At 40.8% G+C, this 23,032-nt stretch overlaps 1 protein-coding gene and 1 pseudogene across 6 annotated transcripts in view; both read left to right on the top strand.

The window, feature by feature from the left end:
* The window catches only part of FBXL7 (F-box and leucine rich repeat protein 7), a 431,217-nt gene that overhangs the window by 239,991 nt on the left and 168,194 nt on the right, over positions 1-23,032 (top strand). The gene's annotated exons all lie outside the window — the stretch shown is intronic.
* Positions 2,004-7,404, top strand: LOC145517044 (ferritin light chain pseudogene; annotated as a pseudogene). Its single transcript, XR_014061950.1, has one exon. The product of XR_014061950.1 is annotated as a ferritin light chain pseudogene (transcript).

Raw genomic sequence — 23,032 nt, 5'->3', positions numbered from 1 at the left:
CCACCTGGGAAGCCCCATGGGGACCCAGACTTTTCAGTAGCTCTTACCTAAGATGCGGAGACAACCTTATTCCAGTAACTCAATTGTCTGAGCGAATATAATGATAAAGGGTCCAACCTGATGGAAGATTGGATTACTTCCTGTCCCATGGGGTGGCTGCAGGCTGTCGGAGGCAGAGTGTGTGGGTTACTTCTCTCTGTCAGCCTCCCCTTCTGCTAACCGGGGATTCTGACACCTCTAGGATGGGGTGGGGAGGGGACAGAGGCAAGGGGACAAGGGGATTCTCGCTGATGCTGCTGTGGTGGCATCACTGACCCGGACTTGTTCATACTCTCTGGTTTCCCCCTCTTCCTTTTCCACAAGTTCTGCATAGTGCAGTACCTTTGCTTTAACAGGTTGGACCTGGAGTCTTCAAACCTCAGCTGAAACATACTGGTAACATCATGTTACAAATGCATTTCTTAGAAACCGAAGTCTTCCCTTTACTGTCTACCCAGAGCCTCCTGTTTGGACATAGACCTCTCCAGGCTCCCCTGGAATGTGTTGCCATCTTCATTTCACCTTTAAAATGACCTATGTTTGATTCCACTAGCTTCCGAGGATGCGCATGTAGTCACGAATCACACGTGAGAGTGTTAATATATCGAATGAGAAATTACGTTTGCTGGTAAATGTTTCCCGGTCTCCTTAAATCCCTACTTTTTCAATAAAGTGGACTTGAGGTGGCTCACCCAGAGAATGGGATAAAATCAACAGAGAGGAAATTGGGCAAAGGAAAGCAAGAAGAGAAGAATAAAACATTACTGAGTAATAGGTGATATTCACTAATGCTGAGCATTGCCCCGTGTCAGTGGGGGTTCACAGATTTGGCTGAATTCCTTAGTTGTCCAAAGAGAGAAAGACAATCAGTTGCACAATTCAATACATTTATAAGGCGTAAATAATGAAGTTGCTCAAGATCAGCAGACATTTTCCAAAGAGAGAAATGTCTCCTGTGTGTTCCTCTGGTGGAGGAAAAGAGGTGGACTAAAAGGCAGTATCATCCACTAAAAGGTACATATCCTCATAATCTTTCCTGTAACATTCCTCAACACAGATAGAAAGCCAAAGAATATTTTAGCAAATATTCTTATAGAGAGAAACATGATGCTAAGTAGCACTATTCCTTTAGATACAGCCTAGTATTGGGCCTTCATATTAACACACGCATACACACACACACTTTAAGTTTGCTGATACATCTTTTTAATTTTGATTACAGCCCAATATTAAATATAATACTTTCTTTTGTTGATGATTTACCCATTGGATAGATATGGGTGTTTGTGCATGTCCTTGAAACTTCTTTCTCATATAGTTCTCACATGAATTTCCAGCTTAAAAAATCTTTCTTTCCAAAAGTTATGGATTGGCAGTCAGGGTGAAATTGTATATTTAAGAAGTCATTCTTTGGCATTGAATTCACCTTGGGGGAGATTTAAAGCTCCTTCCTTGATCTTTGTTTTTCTTCTTTTCCCAGAAAAGGCTGCTCTTGGGTGTTAAAAAAAAAAAAAAAAAAGAGTCAAAGACTACAAATTTTTCAGATGCATTGGCTCTGTGTGGTGAATATGAATTCATGTGTTCCCAGAGGTTACCTTACCGAAAAAAAAGCAAGATGGGAAGCAAAGAAAGAAGGAAGATATTGTATAGTACAATTAAGTTCTATGAAGAAAATGGAACCATCCTTTAAGAGGTTGAAAAAAGAACATTTTCCCCCTGAAAACACCAAAAGCCCAACTGGAAGATGAGATGGTTAGATAACATCACTGACTCGATGGACATGAGTCTGAGCAAAGTCTGGGAGATAGTGAAGGACAGGGAAGCCTGGTGTGCTGCAGTCCATGCGGTCACAAAAAGTCCAACATGACTGAGCAACTAAACAACAACAGCTGGAACAGGATGATCTCACAAATAAATGTAAAGCAAATTTGTTGAATGCACTAGGGTGCCGTGGTCAGGGGACAAATATATTAAGTCCCTGATCTGATGGTGGTGACAGTTAGGTTTGAATAAAAATCAGAGTTAACGATTTTACTGAGGTCAGAATAAGTAGCGTGTTGGCACCAGCTCACTGCTCAGAAAATGACTGGATTATTAATTGTGCACATAGCTTTCTTAAGTCCATTTCTGCTTCATGGACACTTTCTGCTGTTTTCAAAGATTTTTCATCCAAAACTACTTGATGAGATTACTTATAGGGGGTATATTTATATAAATACTCCCTAGTGAGAAATACAAGTGGTTTTGTCTTAAATAAATCAAAAATATGAAAAGCATTTCCCTAACTGTATTCCCCTGTGGTGATGGAGGAGAATAATATATCTTAATTTTGAAGCCATTCAGACATTTGAAAATATGGAGCTAGAGAAGAGAGCACACCCATCTCTATAAAGGAAGATTCTAAACTCCTCGAAACCAGTGAATTACAGAATTTGACTGATGAAAAGTAGTTTCACTATTTTCACAAACAGTTGTCAGAACTAACAAAACTATCCTGGAAAGGCAGTTGAGTGAAGGAAGGCCTTCTGTGTGCTTTGTCAATGGCTCTGTCCTTCCCACCCCCTGGAACAGAGTCCAACACATGGTAGATGTTTGGTAAATATTTGTAACATGCATGAATGCGTTATAAGCCTAAGTAGCAAAATGAATGAATGAATGAGAGCTGTCTAGTAGAGCCTTGAGTGACCTGTGCTGATGAATGGATGAAACTACATTGTGATTAGCATTGAAATCATTGGTACTTTTATGACTTCTTTCCTGGTATTGGACAGTTGGCATTCCTAAAAATTTTCAAACGTTTTCCTTTCACTCTTCTGTACACAATTGCATTAAACTTCCCATTATTTACTGAAAGTAAAGGAAAGTAAAAGTGTTAGTCACTCAGTCATGTCCAGCTCTTTGGGACCCTGTGGACTGTAGCCCACCAGGCTCCTCTGTCCATGGAATTATCCAGGCCGGAATACTGGGGTGGGGTGCCATTCCCTTCTCCAGGGAATCTTCCAGACCCAGGGATCGAACCTGAGTCTCCTGCATTGGAGGCTGATTCTTTACCATCTGAACCACCAGGGAAGTCTATTGCTTGCTGAATAAAACTCAAACTGTTATCAAGAAATAAGGATCAAGTGAGTCTGAATTAATGTATTTCTCTCCAGTTCACATTTCTGTGGCTGATTACTTAACAGTCTAAATATTAGTTATAGGTATTTAATTGTTTGACCACCATAGCTATGAGGGTACATAGTTTTTCAATTAAAAATGTCAAAGGAATAAAAGGGATGACTAATGATAAGCCTAAGGAGCAAAACCGTTTTGTTAGCTAGTTACTGTTTTTACTCCTTTCTGTATTCACAGACATGTTTGAAATAAAGTAATTCATTCGAGCACATTTTTGAGTCTCTGTTCTGTGTCAGACATTCTGTAGACACAGGAGAGTTGTTACAGTGAAGAAGTCTAAATACTTGCCCTCATGGAGCTTACATTTTGCGGGAAGAGAGAGGCATTTAACAAATTTTGAAATAGATAACTCATATTACAGTATTTAGCTAAGATACATGGATGGTGGTTTAGTCATTAAGTCATGTCTGACTCTTGCAACCCCATGGACTGTAGCCGCCAGGCTTCTCTGTCCATGGGATTCTCCAAGCAAGGTGCATGGAAGTAAGAGTGATTATGATAAGGGGTGGTAGTGTTGCTACATGAAATGGGTTCTTGGGGAAACAGAGAGTTCGGCTTGCACATGTCTAGGGAAAAAAGTGTTTCAGGCAGTGTGAAGCAAGATGCAAAAGCTCCTAAAATAGGAATGTGCGTTAAGGTGTTACCAGCAGGAAGATGGTTACCAGTGAGGTAAGGATGATGGCAGGGAAGATTGCGTAGCATCTCCTAGACCATGGTACATGCTGGACTTCATTGTAAGTATGATGGGAATCTATTGGAGAATTTGGAGCATAGAGAACTTGATCAGGTGTATACTTTAAAAAATGTAACTGCCAGGGATAATAGACTATATGGTGGGCAAGAGGAGAAGCAGGGAGAAATCGCAGAACTCTTTTGTTTTTCTGAGGTGAAAAGATGATGGTTTGAGCTGAGATCTTGGTGAGAAGTGGTTCAGTTCGAAATATCTGTTAGTGCCAGAGCCACCAGGAATTTCTACTGCATAGAATGTCTGGGGCAGTAGAAACATGTGTGTGTGCTAAGTCACTTCAGCCGTGGCTGACTCTTTGAGACCTGATGGACTCGCCTGCCAGGCCTCTCTGTCCATGGGATTCTGCAGGCAGGAATACTGGAGTGGGTTGCCGCGCCCTCCTCCAGGGGATCGTCCCAACCCAGGAATTGAACCCTCGTTTCTTATGTCTCCTGCATTGGCAGGCAGGTTCTTTACCACTAGTGCCACTTGGAAATCTTGGCAGAAACATACTAGTCAATAATGATCCCTGAGGGTCTGGCCTGAAAAACTGGGTCGGTTGTAGCACCATTTAATGAGGTGAGGAAGACAGGTGGAGCAGGGTTGAGGAGCAAGAAACAAGACTTGATTTCTGATGTGTCACTTTGAGATGCTTTTTAGACTTCCCAGCGGAGAGATGAGAAGGCCGTTGGATGAATGAATCTGACTAGAGATATAAAATTGAATGCCGGCTACATTGAGATAGTGATTTAAAACTCTGGGATTAAATGAGATCATGTGAACATGGTTCTTCTCAAAGTCTCTCTGATCTCGCTTAAGAAACTTTGATTTTTTTTCTCAGTTGCTGTGGATGGACACTTTATCAAATACGGTAAAAATAATTTAAAGGGAAAATAAAACTAAAAGGAAAGTGAAAGAAAGAAATGCAAATGCCAGCTATTTATTTTATCTCTGTTATTACATTTAATGGATATGAAATTGTTATGTCAAATTGCTGTCATATTTTCTAAACATTTACTGTGGCTTGTTATACCTACTTTGCTGTGCACTGATAACAAAGTGTCAAACCAAGCTTGAAATGAGAGAATAGGAGCTTTGGGTTTCCCATGTTAGCCTGCAGCAAGATGAGGAGGTAAACCTAAAAGACACTTAGATGTTATATTCATGGATAATTAAAAATAATTACTGCAAAATACTAAAATGGGTCTAAGCCTTAACATCAAGCTGGGAAGTGGTCCAAGTTCAGTTGCCCCAGTTGGAGAAGCTGGGGCTTCTAAGTTTTTAGAAAACATAAGACTATAGTTCTAGAATTCAGATGAAGAAGGTGTCTCAAGAAAAATGAGGCAACTATATAGCCTATATAAATGTTCCCAGACATCAACTAGAATGCTCAAAAAGTCCAGGAAGGATGCAAAGATATGCTTTCAGTTTTACACTTTCCTTTTCCCACAAGTTTTCATAGGATGCAGTTCTACCAATCTTTAGCTTTGTCTCTGGAGAGTCTGTTCTAAGATACTTTGGGGACAAGCCTGAATGAAGAAGCTCAAAAAAAAAAAAAAAAGCAGCTAGATCCATTGCCAAGGGTAGAGGAGTGAGATCAGAGTTTTAAACATCTTCCTCCTTAAAAGCACAAGCCAAGGAAGTGCGCTTGGCGGCCCCGCGGATCTGTCTCTTGCTTCAACAGTGCTTGGATGGAACAGACCCAGGGACACCCCTTGCTCCAGCCTCCGACCACCCTCCAACCTTTTTTCCAGTCGCAACCTCCGGAGTCAGCCACTCAGCTGTCCGCGATCACCGGGACCAGCCACCATTTTTTAACTCCTTATTACCGATCAATCATGAGCTCCCAGATTCGTCAGAATTATTCTACCGAGGTGGAGGCCGCCGTCAACCGCCTGGTTAACATACAACTGCGGGCCTCCTACACCTACCTCTCTCTGGGCTTCTATTTCGACCGCGACGATGTGGCCCTGAAGGGTGTGGGTCACTTTTTTCGCGAATTGGCCAAGGAGAAGCGCGAAGGAGCGGAGTGTCTCTTGAAACTGCAAAACCAGCGTGGCGGCCGCGCCCTCTTCCTGGACGTGCAGAAGCCATCTCAGGATGAGTGGGGTAAAACCCAGGTCGCGATGGAAGCCGCTCTTCTCCTAGAGAAGAACCTGAATCAAGCCCTGTTGGATCTGCATGGCCTGGCTTCTGCCCGCGGAGACCCCCACATCTGTGACTTCCTAGAGAACCACTTCCTAGATGAGGAAGTGAAACTCATCAAGAAGATGGGTGACCACCTAACCAACCTCCGCAGGCTGGCTGGTCCTCAGGCTGGTCTGGGCGAGTATCTCTTCGAAAGGCTCACCCTCAAGCACGACTAGGAGCTTCTGGAGACCAGTGGCCTTTGAAGAACCCACCTAACATCAGGGCTGCTTGAAGCCCCTCTCTGCAGCCACTACGCAGCTTTTTAACACCCTGGAGCCCTCTCTCAAGCCTTGGACCAAATGGAAACAATAAAGCTTTTTGCAGCATAAAAAAAAAAAAAAAAAAAAGCACAAGCCAAGTGACCTAACTCTTAAATGAGAGGCTCTAGGGGTTCAACCTGGCCATTGAAGTCATTACCAAACCAACCACTTCTATTTATTTGGTTGTCCCTCTTTATCATTAGCAGTAGATATTATTTCAACCAACACATTCTCTAAATCAGGCCAACAGTATAATGGTACTCTTGATTTTTGCAGCAAAGATTGTTTTTTCAGGCAAAGGGGGAAAAAAAAAATCTATGGATGATGGTTAGTTGGTTCAAATGCACACATGTGGATCCAACCTAAGATTACTACCTTATGTGGAGCCCAAAGGGAATTGCACAATCTAGATTTTCCATCTGTGACTTAATTCACCCACTTAAAAATATTGCCCCATATTTTTGCTTAGCCTGGTGTTTGTCTCTGCTCATCCTTCCACTCTCTTACCCTCCTGTGTTCTCCAGCTGGGGAAGCCGAACTTGGACCACTTCCCATCTTGATGTTAAGGCTTAGACCCATTTTAGTCTTTTGTGGTGATTCTTTTTAATTATCCATGACTATAATATCTAAGTGTCTTTTAGGTTTACCTTAATCCCAGTATGGCAGCTTTACCTATATCATTGGTTCTCAGCTGAGTGTGATTTTGCTTCCTAAGGAACATTTGGAAACATGAGACATTTTGCTTGATTCAGCTGGGGGCTGAAATGCTACTGGCGTTTAGTGTGTGGATATCAGAGATGTTGCTAAAAATCCTAAAATACACAGGAAAGCCCCTGACAACAAAGAATTATCTGGCTTCACATACCACTAGTACCAAAGTGAAGGAACCTTGACATATACCTAGACATTGATTCATTCATTATTTACCCCCATGCTCATATTTCTCTCCACTTAAATATCTTAGACACTTTCAGTTACTGATTATACTTGATTAAGAAATAAGAAAAGAAAAAGAAAAAATGATCCATGTGCTCAGAGAAGCACACTGACTAGTTAATGGCTACATAAGAAGTAGGGCAAACGTCTTTATAATGTCAAGGCTTCTAATTCTACTTGTGAATTACATTTGTAAGGACTTGGTAAAGGGGTATCCTAAGTTGATGGCACAGCGTTATTAATGGAGGAAGACCCGAGTAATGAAATGAACTGACAAAAAGTCTGTTAGAATGATTTTGGTGAAATTCATTGCATTATTTTCATGCCCTTGCCTTGCCCTGCACACTCACTGAGTACCCTCCTGGAGGAAGCTTGCATTGGCAGAGCCCTGGGGACCCTGCCCACAAAACAGCTTCCTCTTTGGGTGGACAGATTGTAAAAAGGCCCCATTTCTGAGCTTTGCACTCACAGGCCAGGACCAGGTTTTGATGGGTACACACTGGCAGGTCTCCAGGCTCATTTTGCAGGGGGCCAGGTGGTTTTATAGGCCCTTTCCAGGTGGCTCAGTGGTAAAAATCCTGCTTGCCAATGCAGGAAATGTAAGAGATGCAGGTTCAATAACTGGGTCAGGAAGATCCCCTGGAGGAGGGCATAGCAACCCACTCCAGTATTCTTGCCTGGAGAATCATATGGACAGAGGAGCCTGGTGGACTACAGTCTTCGGGGTTATAAAGAGTCAGACATGACTAAGGCATCCACATACGCAAGGTGCTTTTGTGCAGGACACAGCTTGCACAGACTTACAAACAGCCCTGCTGGAGCTGTATCTTTGTCATGAGCCTCCTTCTCGGTCTTTATTTACTCCACAAATGTGTGTGAAGTCCCTACTGTGTATCCATTGTAGGCACTTGAGTAGCCCAGCAAACAAAACAGATAAAGATCCCCACCCTGAGGAATTTACATTCTGGTGGCATTTACAGTCTAGTGGTTGTTTGTTGTTTAGTCTCTTAAGTCGTGTCCGACTTTGTGCAACCCCCTGGACTGTAGTCCACCAGGCTCCTCTGTCCATGAGATTCTCCAGGCAGGAATACTGGAGTGGGTTGCCCTGCCCTCCTCCAGGGCATCTTCCTGACCCAGGGATTGGACCCGCATCTCTTACGTCTCCTGCATTGGCAGGCAGGTTCTTTATCACTGAGCCACCTGAGAAGCCCAGTCTAGCAGAGCTTGTGTTTTAAACGTGTGTGTAAAGTTGATAATAAATGTATACTCTAGGTGAAAAATAATAAACGATTGAAGAGTTTCATCATTAGGGTCCAGAGAGCAGTGGCCTGGTTTCAATCTCACCAGCTCTGAGCTGGGCTTTCTTCTTGTGGCAGGATGTTCAGCTGACCTCATCCTGAGGTCTAACGCAGCTTCCTTCTTGCCTTACTTACTGTAACCCTATACTCTGACCTGGAACCTTTGTGAGTGGCCTGGCTCAATGAAGAAGGAAGCATTTTACCCCCTGCCTGGCTCTTAACACTTCCAGCAGCCCCACCTGCGGATCCTGGCAAGTCTGATTGAACATTTGACTTCAAAGCTCCATTCTGAATTTATGAGACGTTTCTTGCTCTTTGGGTTTTGTTTTGCATTTTTTTCTTTTTGCCTGCGGGTATCCAAAAACCCGTGTCTTGCGCCATATTGGTCAGAGGGCTTCTTGCAGATTTTTTTTCTGTTCAGGGGTTTGGAGGTTGGTGTTGGGCCAGGTCATGAGTGGCTGCTTTGCTCCGGTATTTGCTCCAGTATTTATATGTCGTGGTCACCACCCTTTTAACTGCAGTCCGAGAGCAAAGCGTGTACTGGATGGAAAACAAAAAAATAAAGCTGAGAAAGCAGGAGGCAGTGAGCAGCTCACAGAAGTGGAATGCAATCCTGAAATGTATTTGCTGAGGTGTAAGTTACCATCAGTCTTTCCTTGAACATCTGGAAGGAAACGATGCCCAAACCGACATGATATCAATTACTAAGCTCAGTCATTTCTGTTCTAAAATATGTCAGCTTACGTCTATTACATGGAAAGAGAAAGATGCATTCATTTTTTTTTTTTTTCTCCAAATGACAGAAGTCATTTGCCATCATTCACATGTATTTCTCTTTCTGTGTTTTGATCCTGAGATACTGTAACTTCTGGGGACTGTGTGCTTTCAGGGAGATATTTACACAATGTTCTGTACAGCTACACTCCTAGTTTCTACACTGTTTTTGAAAACTTGCCTTCTGTTTCCATAAAGTTCTGGTCAGTCGTTACACTTTTCTTTTCACCTTTTCCTTGGTCTCTTTTCAGGTGGTAACTAGAATTTGGGTTGCGATGAAGGGGACCATTGGGAGAGGGGAAAATGTGTGTGATATGTTAGTTTGAAAGCAGAGTTCTCAGGATTTCCCTGGTGGTCCAGTGGTTAAGAGTCTGTGTTCCCAATGCAGGAGGCTTGGGGTTCAATCCCTGGTCAGAGATCTAGATCCCACATGCCACAACTAAGACCCAGCACAGTCAAATAAATATATTTTTAAAAATTTTTAGCAAAAGGAGGGATCTCACATGAACTTTGAGTTTCAAACTAGAACTCAGTTGACTTGGAGGCCAGGCCAGACTTCCTGATGCACAGGGTGGAGGCATCGCTAGGTAGGGGTTAGTTCAGAAAAACCTGGATATGATTGTTTTAGAATCTACTAAGGATTTTTGATATCTTCTATATGAGCTTCAACTCATTTATAAGGCTTGAGAGTATTTGAGACTATAAGATTCCTGTATGAATTGAATGGACTCACATGCTTTTCCTATCATTTTAGAGAGTGACTGTTCAGTTCAGTTCAGTTCAGTTGCTCAGTTGTGTCCGACTCTTTGCAACCCCATGGACTGCAGCATGCCAGGCCTCCCTGTCCATCACCAGCTCCCAGAGTTTACTCAAACTCATGTCCATTGACTCGGTGATGCCATCCAACCATCTCATCCTCTGTCGCCCCCTTCTCCTCCTGCCTTCAATCTTTCCCAGCATCAGGGTCTTTTCCAATGAGTCATTTCTTCGCATCAGGTGGCCAAAGTATTGGAGTTTCAGCTTCAGCATCAGTCCTTCCAATGAATATTCAGAACTTATTTCCTTTAGGATGGACTGGTTGGATCTTATTGCTGTCCAAGGGACTCTCAAGAGTCTTCTCCAACACCACAGTTCAAAAGCATCAATTCTTCAGTGATTAGCTTTCTTCATAGTCCAACTCTCACATCCATACATGACTACTGGAAAAACCATAACTTTGACTAGATGGACCTTTGTTGGCAAAGTACTGTCTCTGCTTTTTAATATACTGTCTAGGTTGATCATAACTTTTCTTCCAAGGAGCAAGCATCTTTTAATTTCATGGCTGGCTGCATTCACCATCTGCAGTGATTTTGGAGTGCCCCAACAGTAAAGTCTGTTACTGTTTCCATTGTTTCCCCATCTATTTGCCATGAAATGATGGGACCAGATGCCATGATCTTTGTTTTCTGAATGTTGAGTTTTAAGCCAACTTTTTCATTCTTCTCTTTCACTTTCATCATGAGGCTCTTTAGTTCCTCTTCGCTTTCTGCCATAAGGGTGGTGTCATTTGCATATCTGAGGTTATTGATTTTCTCTCAGCAATCTTGATTCCATCTTGTGCTTCTTCCAGCCCAGCATTTCTCATGATGTCCTCTGCATATAAGTTAAATAAGCAGGGTGACAATACACAGCATTGATGTACTCTTTTTCCTATTTGGAACCAGTCTGTTGTTTCATGTCCAGTTCTAACTGTTGCTTCTGACCTGTATACAGATTTCTCAAGAGGCAGGTCAGGTGATCTGCTATTCCTATCTCTTGAAGAATTTTCCACAGTTTGTTGTGATCCACACAGTCAAAGGCTTTGGCATAGTCAATAAAGCAGAAGTAGATGTTTTTCTGGGACTCTCTCGCTTTTTCGATGATCGAACGGATGTTGGCAGTTTGATCTCTGGTTCCATAACCACTATGGAGAACAGTAACAACCAGGAATAAAAGTACCAAGTAACCCAACAGTCCCATTACTGAGCATTCACTCTGAGGAAATCATAATTGAAAAAAACATATGTACTCCAATGTTCATAGCAGCACTGTTTACAATAGCCATGACATGGAAGCAACCTAGATTTCCATTGACTGATGAATGGATAAAGAACTTGTGGTACATATGTACAACAGAGTATTACTCATTTCTTACTTAGAAAAGACCCTGATGCTGAGAAAGACTGAAGGCAGGAGAGAAGGGGACGACAGAGGATGAGATGGTTGGATGGCATCACTGACTCGATGGACATGAGTTTGAGCAAGCTCTGGGAGATGATGATGGACAGGGAACCCTGGCATGCTGCAGTCCATGGGGTCACAAAGAGTTGGACATGACTGAGCGACTGAATTTTTTTTTTTAACTAATCTGTAAAGCAGAACACATTTCAGTCAGTTCTAATGAGTATGAACCTAGAGCCTTTTATAGAGAATGAAGTAAATCAGAAAGAGAAAAAGAAATATCATATATTAACATGTATAAATGGAATCTAGAAAGATGATACTGATGAACCTATTTGCAGGGCAGCAGTGGAGACATAGTGAGCAGACATAGCGAGCATACTTATGGACACAGCAGGGGAAGGAGAGGGTAGATGAATTGAGAGTAGCATTGAAACATATACATTATCATATGTAAAATAGATAGCCAGTGGGAATTTGCTGTCTGATGCAGGGAACTCAAACCTGGTGCTCTGTGACAACCTGGAGGGGTGGGAGGGAGAACCAGGTGGGAGGAGACATATATATACCTATGGCCCATTCATGTTGAAGTATGGCAGAAACCAACACAATATTACCAAGCAATTATCCTCCAATTAAAAATAAATAAATTAAAAATGCATTCCTGTTTAGTGTTTGGAATGTTTCCTCTCATTACTTTTGTAGTGGATTTAGCTATGGATATTTTTTCTCAGATTAATATTTAAGTAAGAAAGTATCTCTGGGTTCACAAAGATTACCCAGCAGCCGGAGGGCTGTCCAGGAGTTAGCTGCTCAACAGTTAGGAAACTGATAATAGATTAAAAATGGATAATCCACAAAGTGAGTGAAAATAAGACAGACCTTCAAATCCCCAGTGTCATCCTCATTCAATATCATTTCACGGAATGAAGAAATAAAGTACTTTAACTCGCTAAGTAAGTGTAAGGTTTTTCGGTCGAGAGTGAGTTCCTCTTACAAAAATTTTCATATTTAGCATTTATTTCTCGTCGATCATCAAAATTTTTTAGTTTCTGGTTCTCACAGTTTGCCAGTCACTCCACACTGAGAAAGAACCTCAACTAAAATCTTGTGAAAAAAAATGAAAGGAAACATGTTCCTCAGATGTGTTCCCTGGAGGCATGTGTTGCAACAGAAGTGAGATGGATGAGGGGCTGTTACCCCGTGCTTTGTTATGCATTTTTCATGGACAGAACATGTCAGGTAAAGGAAACCCAGTGTGAGAAATAATCAACAATGCTGTGTTTCCCAAAGCATTATATTTTAATCTCAAACTTTTGGATTTCTCCAACCCACCAGTACCAAAGCAAGTAACAAGTTGTGAAAATTAAGAATTTCAAAGCATTAAGATTTGGGATTTTAAAAAAGCCTAAAAAACTATGCAACTTAATATGCAATCAAAGAATTTGCAAACGTCTCATTGAACCTGTAGGTAAAGAGCTTAAAGAATATATGCAGTCAAAGAATGATAAACGAAATTCAATAGTATGTGTCATGGTTGCTAATTTATTATATATCAAAATTCATAGTGTACTGTTTACTGACTTACGTTTTATTGGTCCATTTTAAGAAGTCTGTGTATATTCATAGAGATTTGTAGAAGATCAACCCCAACCTCAGTCCCCCAGTCCTTTCCCAGTAATGTCTTAAATTCATCAGTGACAAATTACCCTTCTAGAAAGTTCTGGGGGAACTGGAGACTACTCCAGGGACGGCTGTACTTTTCATGTAGTTCATTCTTGTTCCAGAGTGATGTGTCCAGGGATTTGTCCTCAGTTTAATCAATCTTTTTCTTCAGCAACATGTTGACTTTTGGACAACGTTGTTTCTGTTGTGATAAGACTTTGAACACTTCTGTCACTTCAACTCAAGTAGGACTTGGCTGTTGAGCAGTGGATTCAGGGGCTGTGTGCACAGAAGGCTGGAATCTCTGGAGCAGGCATGGGCTGTACACCCTGCCACACGCACGCTCCCTCAGACCACTCTTTCTTTTTTTTTTTCCCCATCTAGTGTCTGTGACTGAATTCGCTAAGCACTTAAATATCTCCTACTTTGTTCTTTCAGCAGACTGTTTGTTTACTTGAGAGCTTATTTTGGCAAGTGAATAATCAGCTATCTGAACAAACTCAAGGACGATCAAGGGGAGTAATTGACCTCAACTTTAGATGATCCACATTTTTAATGTTAGTATTTGTGACTTTGCAGAACGATTGATCACAACTGGCTTGCTTTCTTCCCTCTCTGTAAGACTACATCAAAAGCTCTAAAGTACCCTTAGAAATCAAGTTGTAAAAGCCCTTGTTACTGTCAAAATTCTATGCGATTTTTAAAAATCTGCAGGTAAGGAAGTGTGGGTAGAAGATTCTCATGGCCCTCTGTTCTAAAGACAGAACCCAGGGCCTTCCCTGGTGGTCCAGTGGCTAAGACTACATGCTCCCAATGCAGGGGACCCAGGTTCAAGCCCTGGTCAGGGAACTAGATCTCATATGCTACAAGAAAGATCAAAGATACTACATGCTATAATTTCGACCAGGCTGTGCCAAATAAATACATATATATTAAAAAAAGACAGAACCCATAAGTCCATATTGTGTTGCTTTTCCCCTTTCAGAAACTTAATTGGTAGAGATCTGTTACTTGTGTTATTATTGAACACTATTAATCAGACATGGTCAAGTGCTTTGATCTAGTTGCCCTAGTAAATATGCTTATTGTTTCCTAGAAGATTTAGCTGTTTGCAGGGAGAGTAAAAATAACAGGATCAAGCAATGGCACACACTTTCAGAGTGTGCATGGCGTGCCTGCTAAGTTGCTTCAGTTGTGTCCAACTCTTTGCAACCCTATGGACGTAGCCCGCTAGGCTACCCTGTCCATGGTATTTCCCAGACAAGAATACTGGAGTGGGTTGTCATTTCCTTTTCCAGGGAATCTGCCCAGATCAGAGATGGAACCCCTGTCTCCTGTATTGCATGTGGGTTCTTTACCACTGAGCCACTGGCTCAGCCACCTAGGAAGTTCATCAACTAAGACTAGTGTTGGCTTTTTCCTTTGTTATCTAGACTCTAACTGACTCTATTAGTGATTTTGGAAAGCATTAAATCCTTGGCTTTTTCAAACCTTGCCCACAATAGTATCAGATTGTTTTCAAGTATATCTTACTTCCTGCTATTAGGAAAATCCTTGCTCACTCCAAGGACCAAAGTACATGACTTTTAGATGCAGGCCAGGAAACAAGAGAGGGACTGATTAACACAATTTAAAGCTGTAATTTGTGTTGGGAAAGTAAAGAGCATGGCTGGAGTTTATTTCTGAATATTTAGGAAATCTCATCTGCCCCTGTTGCTCAAGATTTCTGAATTGCTGAAACATTTTCCAAAACCCCATAATGTTCCTCAGGTTTTCATACCAGGCTATTGGTTGAAAACAAGTTTGTCAATATAAGCTCCATATGTCGTAGGGAAGGCTCAGCTTAGAAGAGGTTTAATTTTGTAATTTAATGATTAAAGGGGTCCTGTGTGCACTGGCAAAAAAATGTGATGGACAAATATCAATAAATCTTATCCAAGAACATCTGTAATTGAAAAAGAGGATGGAGGCATTGAGAATATGAATGATCAAGCAGGCATAAAAGATGAATTTCCAAGGGCTGACTTGATCTACTGTGTGTGTGTTTGGGGGGGGGGGTTCTTTCTTTCTTTCCTTCTTTCTCTCTCTCTGCCTCCCCTCTTGAAACAAAACTTACGTCATCTACCTATCACATAGGGGAGCGATTTCTGAACACCAACAAGCATAAAGCTTTCAGCAAATAGTTATACATTGCCTGGGCAACCAGCCTTAGGAAGGCTCGATTTGTGATTTAACCAAAGGCAGTTTTTAAAGGGGCATCCAGAAAAAATATCCTTGGCCCCTTGACTTCCTTCCTCCATCAAGGTGAATACTCTCCATTCTGTCTCCATTCTGTCTGGAAATAACAAATAACAGTAGCTAGCCAATACAAACTCCTAGCCAATAAGAACTAGCCAGACATATGTTATCAACCAGTGTATAAAATGTGATGACTGGTTCACAGGTTGTTTTGCAGACAACTAATGGAGTAAGTGAGAAAGCCTGGCTCAGAAGATATTTGTTGTTACATTCCAATACCTGGGCCAGAAAATGCTTGTTGCATCTGTTGAATCCACTGCATTCTGGTTTTCCTTAATGGTGGAGAGAAAAGGGAGAGGGAAAGAAAAGATAGTCAGACTCCAGACTCCCTTGCTAGCTGATTGCATTCAAAGCATCTGGTTAATGAGAAACTGACGTTGTTGTTGTTGTTCAGTCACTCAGTCATTTCCGACTCTTTGCGACCCAATGGACTGCAGCAGGCCAAGCGTCCCTGTTCTTGACCATCTCCTGGAGCTTGCTCAAACTCATGTCCATCGAGTCAGTGATGCTGTCCAACCATCTCATCCTCTGTCATCCCCTTCTCCTCCTGCCTTCAATCATTCCCAGCATCAGGTGGCCAAAGTATTGGAGCTTCAACATCAGTCCTTCCAATGAATTTTCAAGTTTGATTTCCTTTAGAATTGACTGGTTTGATCTCCTTGCAGTCCAAGATACTCTCAAGATTTTTCTCCAACACCACAGTTCATAAGCATCAATTCTTCGGCACTCAGCCTTCTTTATGGTCCAACCCTCCCATCCATACATGAAGACTGGAAAAACCATAGCTTTGACTATAAGGACCTTTGTCAGTAAAGTAGTGTCTCTGCTTTTGAATATGCTGTCTAGGTTTGTCATAGCTTTTCTTCCAAGGAGTAAGCGTCTTTTAATTTCATGGCTGTAGTCACAATCTGCAGTGATTTTGGAGCCCAAGAAAATAAAGTCTATCCCTATTTCCATTGTTTCTCCATCTATTCGCCATGAAGTAATGGGACTGGATGCCATGATCTTAGTTTTCTGAATGTTGAGTTTTAAGCCAGCTCTTTCACTGTCCTCTTTCACCTTCATCAAGAGGCTCTTTAGTTCTTCACTTTCTGCCATAAGAGTGGTATCATCTTCATATCAGGTTATTGATATTTATCCCGGCAATCTTGATTCCAGCATGTGCTTCATCTAGCCTGGCATTTCACATGATGTACTCTGCATATATGTTAAATAAGCAGGGTGACAATATATAGCCTTGATATACTCCTTTTCCAGTTTGGAACCAGTCTGTTGTTCCATGTCCAGTTGTAACTGTTGCTTCTGACATGCAGACAGGTTTCATCGGTGTTTTGAGTATACTGAGAATTTTCACAGTTCCAGAATTAGTCCTGAAGCAGTCTAATCTAGTCACTGATTTGCCTGTTTCTGAAATCTTAAAGGATTTCCCCAAGATCTGGCTCAGGTTTTTTTTCCATTAAATCTAGATGATGTTTTTAAATATTTCACTCCAGTGTATTTCACTTTAAAAATGTAAGCTTCAGACATAGCGTTTAACAGTTTCTTACATCAAGATGAAGCAAAAACAAGCGATGCTCTACAACCGCCCCCCCCACGTTTCTATTCCTTTACGCTTTCATGTAAAAGGAAATACTTTATTTAGTTATATGATAGCATATCTGTACATTTTCCATCTTACTTCCTCCACTCCTTGTAAGAATTTCAGTGTTAGCTGAAAGCAAGTTACCTCCTCTCTTTTTTTTTTTCATTTTCATAATTACTATCCACTTGGAAACATTTGGTCTAGTCCATAATGATGCTTCCAAATGGCAAAATTACCAGTAGCAAAGGGTTAAAGATAATGGAAGGTATCCTGATATTATTTTTCATACTCACTGAACCAAATTATTGTCAGTCCATCCTCTCCTCAACAAAAAATTGAATTTGAGTTGGAGAGTTCAGTCCCAATAACTTTGTCTTGCTCTGACTTATGACAAGAATGTGCTTTGTAAATCACAAGAGAAGTCTTGAAGTCACTAAGTGTTGAGACAAATGGACCGTTTTTAGGGTATGTTGATTGGATGCACATATTTTAAAGACATATGACCCTAGTTTTACTAGCTGTGTTGAGCTTAACCAAGAAAAAGAAGGACTGCAAAGATCAAGCCCCCACAGCAATACAAGGATATCCATTTGTGTGAAGTGGGTCATTTTTAATGACTTGCCAACAGCCACTTGTAAATGTATAATTGAAGTCCTTAAGAGATCAGTTTCCAGTCTGCTTTTCCTCTACTTTGCAAATGTTTTAATGAACTTAGTGTATTCTTAAGCATTATCTAATATGAAAAATAACTTTGATGGACAGATATTAAGAAAGGAAAAAAAATTTAAAGATGTACCAAACTCAAACAATTTGCCAGTCTAATTTTTTATTTATCTATAAAAAATTGGACTCAATAAAAAGAGTAAATATGAAGGTTTCCAAGTATTGTTTGCTGAGGGAGAGTGTTAGAGGTAGGCAGCATTCCTTCATGTGGCATAGTGCCTGCAGAGAATAGATGAAAAGGTGTTTCTGTGAACCTCAGAAAGTAAACCAGTGTTTCGATTTAGGAATCAGGGAGAGATAAATGAACAATAGATTCCTTGTCATTTCAAATTCTGAATCTTAACTCCTGATTCAGAATTTCTTCCTAGAAGATTTTTTTTTTTTCTTTAAACATGAGTTTTGTGGTTAAGAAAAGTTATCGAAGAGATGGTGAAAAAACAGAAAACCATAGCAGGTTTTGCCTCGGTTTAAGGAGACCAGTAGGAGGAAATGGACTAAAGCTGTGCAACTCTAAGACCTGGCCACTTATGTTCCTTTACATTTTTTGCAGAATGCTTCAAATTCTTGGCCTACTCCTAGGAGGCTCTCGGTCTTCAGACACTAATCCCAAGTAGAGTCGCAGAGTCCGGAAGACATCAATTCACTGTGACAAACAGAAAGCTGAATGGCATTCCTGCCAAAACCCTGGGTGGATTTATTTTCTCAACAACAACAACAAACCTTCCTAACCAGATGCTTTGTGTTGTTGTTTAAAGGTAGAAGTAATAGACAAAAGAATCAGGATTTTCTTTGCATTCCGGGAACTGCGTGACGCTGATGAGAAGCTGGACTGCAGTTCCCTCATCAGTAACTAAGAATGATTAGCATTTCCACTAGGGCTCTTTTGAGGATGTAACTAGGTTAAATACGTGGACAAGCTTGGTGCACTAAAGGCGCCCCACAGACCTCCAAGGGCTGAAGAATAGCACTAAGTAGGAATGAAGCTTCATCCAGCAAACTTAATCAACCTCTTTATATTACATATTCATCTTCTACCACAGCTAGTTGGTTCCTATTTTCAGGTTAACAGATAAATTAACATGCTTTCCTTTTCTTCCTTTATTTCTCCCCTTATATTCTGTTTGACTTTGTTGGCACCTATTTCATGGTCAGATTATGATAATAATGGGAGAAATAGCAAGAAAGAATTAGGAAATCTAGGAGCCTGGTAAAGCTGGCAGAGTGAAACCTAGTGATAAGCTAGGCTGCAGGTTCCCATTCCTCCAGGGGACCCTCTCTTTTCCATCAAAATATTTTGAAAATCACCTTATGCATTACTTCAAAATCAAATAAATGTCAAATGCTTAAAACAGTTAAAAACTCAGGGGAAAAAACCATAAAAACTCTATAAGAAAATACAGTTTAACATTTATATAATTTTGAGGAGAGAAAGGACTTCATAAACACAGTCCCAAGCTCAGAGTTTGCCTAAGCAGGTATAATATACATAGTTTCATATATATATAATATATAACCATAGATATAACACTATGAAGCTTTTGCATAAACAATAACTAAATGAAAATAAAAGTAGATGAGAAAATGGAAAACAAAAGTATTTTCAACATAAATGGCAATATCTTAAGAGTGGCAATATCTTAATTCATAAAGAACTCTCAGAAAACCAAAGAAAGAAAATCTTTGAACATGAAAGGGTAAAAAAACACTGTTCACCAAAGAAAGGAGAAATGCAAATGATGCCAAAACCTACTTTGAAATGTTTATCCTCACCAGTTGCTTAAAAGAATGTGTTTTAAACAGCAATGAGATACTCTCAAATGGGTATTGATTAGGGGAAAAAAAACAAACAAACAAACAAGGGAACTAGGTACTGTTGGATTATGGTGAGTAAAACAGAAATAGGCCGTCTCAGGGCTATGCTGTTGCAGGGGAAATTGACAGGGACTGTCTTCAAGAGCAGCCACATGGCCACAGACTTTCAAACTTAACCCTTTGGTCCAGCAGTTCTACTTTAGGGAAAATATTCAATGGATATAAGTGGAAATATTCAATGGATATATAATGCATTATATATGCAGCGATGGGTCTATGGGAGTGGTTCTCAACTGGGAATGATTTTGTCCCCTCAAGGGATATTTGGCAATATCTGCAGAAATTTTTGGTTGTCCCAGCTTGGGAGGAGGGTATGCTACTGCCTCCAGTGTATGGAAGCGCATCCTGCAATGAGCAGGAACACCAGCAGGAAATTAAGTATGATCCAGTCCAAACGCTTCACAGGCCTGAGGTTTAAAAATCCTGGTATACATGAATGTTTGTGCTGAGTCGCTTCAGTCATGTCCGACTCTTTGCGATCCTATGGATTGTAGCCCTCCAGGCTCTTCTGTCCGTGGGATTCTCCAGACAAGAACACTGGAGTGGGTTGCCATTTCCTTCTCCAGGTACATGAATGTTTACAAAAGTGAAAAATACCCCCAAACAAAGGGCTGGCAAATACATCTTGGTGTTTCTGTGTAATAGACCATTTCACAACAATTAAAATGTTACAGAAATATGTGTATTGATACAGAAAGTTTGACAACATATCACATTTTAAAGCCAGCCCCCAAACAGCATGATCCCATCTTTGATTAAAAAGCATAGACTTAATGAAATATAAATAAATATACCCATAGCAAAGTGTTTATAGGTGTTCTTTTTATTTATTTTTTTAGCCTGATTAAATTGAATTGCTTTTATAATCAGAAAAGAATTAATAAATTCTTTTATTAATTTTATTCTTTCTTTTCAAAGAAAATCATATGACAGATTTTTACGAGTTACAATTTTAATAGATATTGATTGAGAAGGCACATATGATAAACAGCCATATAAGTTTTTTAGACCTTTAAAATATATGTTTATTATCACAATAGTTGCTACATGCATTTGAAATATGCCCACATATGCCTGGAGGCGTCCCAGCTGGCTCAGTGGTAAAGAATCTGCCTGCCAGGAGACATGGGCTTGATCTGGGTTAAGAAGATCCCCTGGAGAAGGGAATGGCAACCCACTCCACTATTCTTGCCTGGAAAATTCCATGGGCAGAGGACACTGGTGGGCTACTGAGTCACCGAGCATACACACACAAAATGTATGTCTGAGTCAACAGGTTACTGGCTTTTCCTGGATTTGTTAAAACTGTGGCCCCCGTGTAACTGAGTTGTATTTGTGCTCAGTCACTTCAGTTGTGTCCAACTCTTTGTGATCCTGTGGACTGTAGCCTGCCAGGCTCCTCTGTCCACGGGACTCTCCAGGCAAGAATATTGGGGTGGGTTATGATGCCCTCCTCCAGGGGATGGATCTTCCCCACCCAGGGATTGAACCCACATCCCTTACATCTCCTACATTGGCAGGCGGGTTCTTTACCACTAGCGCCACCTGATATTATGAATTATTGATCATCTCATAAGTTGTTTACAAAGGTGTTTATACTTTAAACACTAATAGTTAATTTTTTAGGCTTTTCCTACTTAGAGAGGTGAAATAAGGTTGTGTCAGAATGCTGAAGTTATTATTGTCATCCTATGTTATTAATAGTATAGTTGTGTTAATGGCAGGCCACATTTTTAAAGCTGTTAAAAATGAAAGTTTAAAGTTTATTAGTGTGGCACCCACAGCTAGCATGGAATCCAGTCTTACCAAACAATTTAATAATAACTTTTCTCACTGATTTTTATTAAAACTGAACCAGGTACTTGAAGGGAGAATGTGATAATGAAGGTACTCTTCATCTTTCTTATATGTGGTCTTTCTCGGACTTCCGTTGACCATCTCTGAAATAACATAGTACATGCTGTTGACAAGTTTCTAAATTTGAAGGAATATTTTTACATATGCTTATTGAAAAATAATTATGCTTTGACATTATGCTGTGAAATCAATATATATGTATGTGTGTGTACGTACATTGTGGTGGTTTAGTTGTTAAGTCATGTCCGACTTTTGTGACCCCATGGACTGTAGCCTGCCAGGCTCCTCTGTCCATGGGATTCTCCAGGCACGAATACTGGAGTGGGTTGCCATTTCCTTCTCCAGGGATCTTCCTGACCCAGGGATTGAACCAAGGTCTCCTGCATTGCAGGCGGATTCTTTACTGGCTGAGCTACAAGGGAAGATATAGATATAGATATATATGTATATGTATATATATGTGTGTGTATATATGTATATACATATACATATATATATATATGTTTTTTCTTTCTAGACTAAGTAGTTTATGTTCTGGAAATGTAAATGGTTTGTTATGACTCCAATCATCTTTAAAATTTTTTTAAATTAGTTAATTATTTATTTCTGCTGTGCTGGGTCTTTGTTGCTACACACAGGCTTTCTCTAGTTGCGGCTAGAGGGGGCTATTCTTTGTTGCAGTCCACAGGCTTCTCATTGTGGTGGCTTCTCTTGGGAGAGCACAGCTCAATAGTTGTGACACACAGGCTTAATTGCTCTGTGGCAGGTGGAATCTTCTGGGACCAGAGATCACACTTGTGTCCCCTGCATTGGCAGGAGAATTCTTAACAACTGGATCATCAGGGAAGTCCTGCTGAATGTTTAATATGCTGTTCTCTGGAGGTACTCATGACATCACTGATTCAATGGACATGAGTTTGAGTAAACTCCAGGAGTTGATGGACAGGGAGGCCTGGGGTGCTCAAAGAGTCGGACACGACTGAGTGACTGAACTGAACTGAACTCATGACATTGATGTCAGTAGATGTTAATTCGTATATTCACTCATTCTCCTGTTTATTAAATACTCATTTAGCCACTTGTATATTCCAGGACATTGGGGATGTGACAAGGAACAAAACAGAAGATATGCCTGCCCCCATGGGGATTAAATCTCTTCAAGATTGGTCACGAGGTGTTCAGTGTCTTGTTGGGCAGGAGACAGATATAAAACAAACTATTTCTGTATGATTTAGTCACTCCTGTAACTGAGGTTTGTACAAGGGGCTGTCAGAGCACAGCAGTGAGAGATCTAACCCAACCAAAGGCAAGCGAACCTGAGTGAAGGCTGCCCGGTGGAGCTGTCACCCAAATGGAAAAGTAGGCATTTCCAGTGGGTAGGTCATGGGAGCAGTGTGCCAAAAGGTGGAGCTTGGCAATAGAGAGCCAAACACTG

This window comes from Giraffa tippelskirchi, chromosome 8 (genome assembly GCF_054371585.1).
Source record: "Giraffa tippelskirchi isolate mGirTip1 chromosome 8, T2T-mGirTip1v1.2.pri, whole genome shotgun sequence".
Classification (NCBI taxonomy): domain Eukaryota; kingdom Metazoa; phylum Chordata; class Mammalia; order Artiodactyla; family Giraffidae; genus Giraffa; species Giraffa tippelskirchi.
Note: the sequence above shows the minus strand (reverse complement) of the source record. Positions and strands in the feature narration are given on the sequence as shown.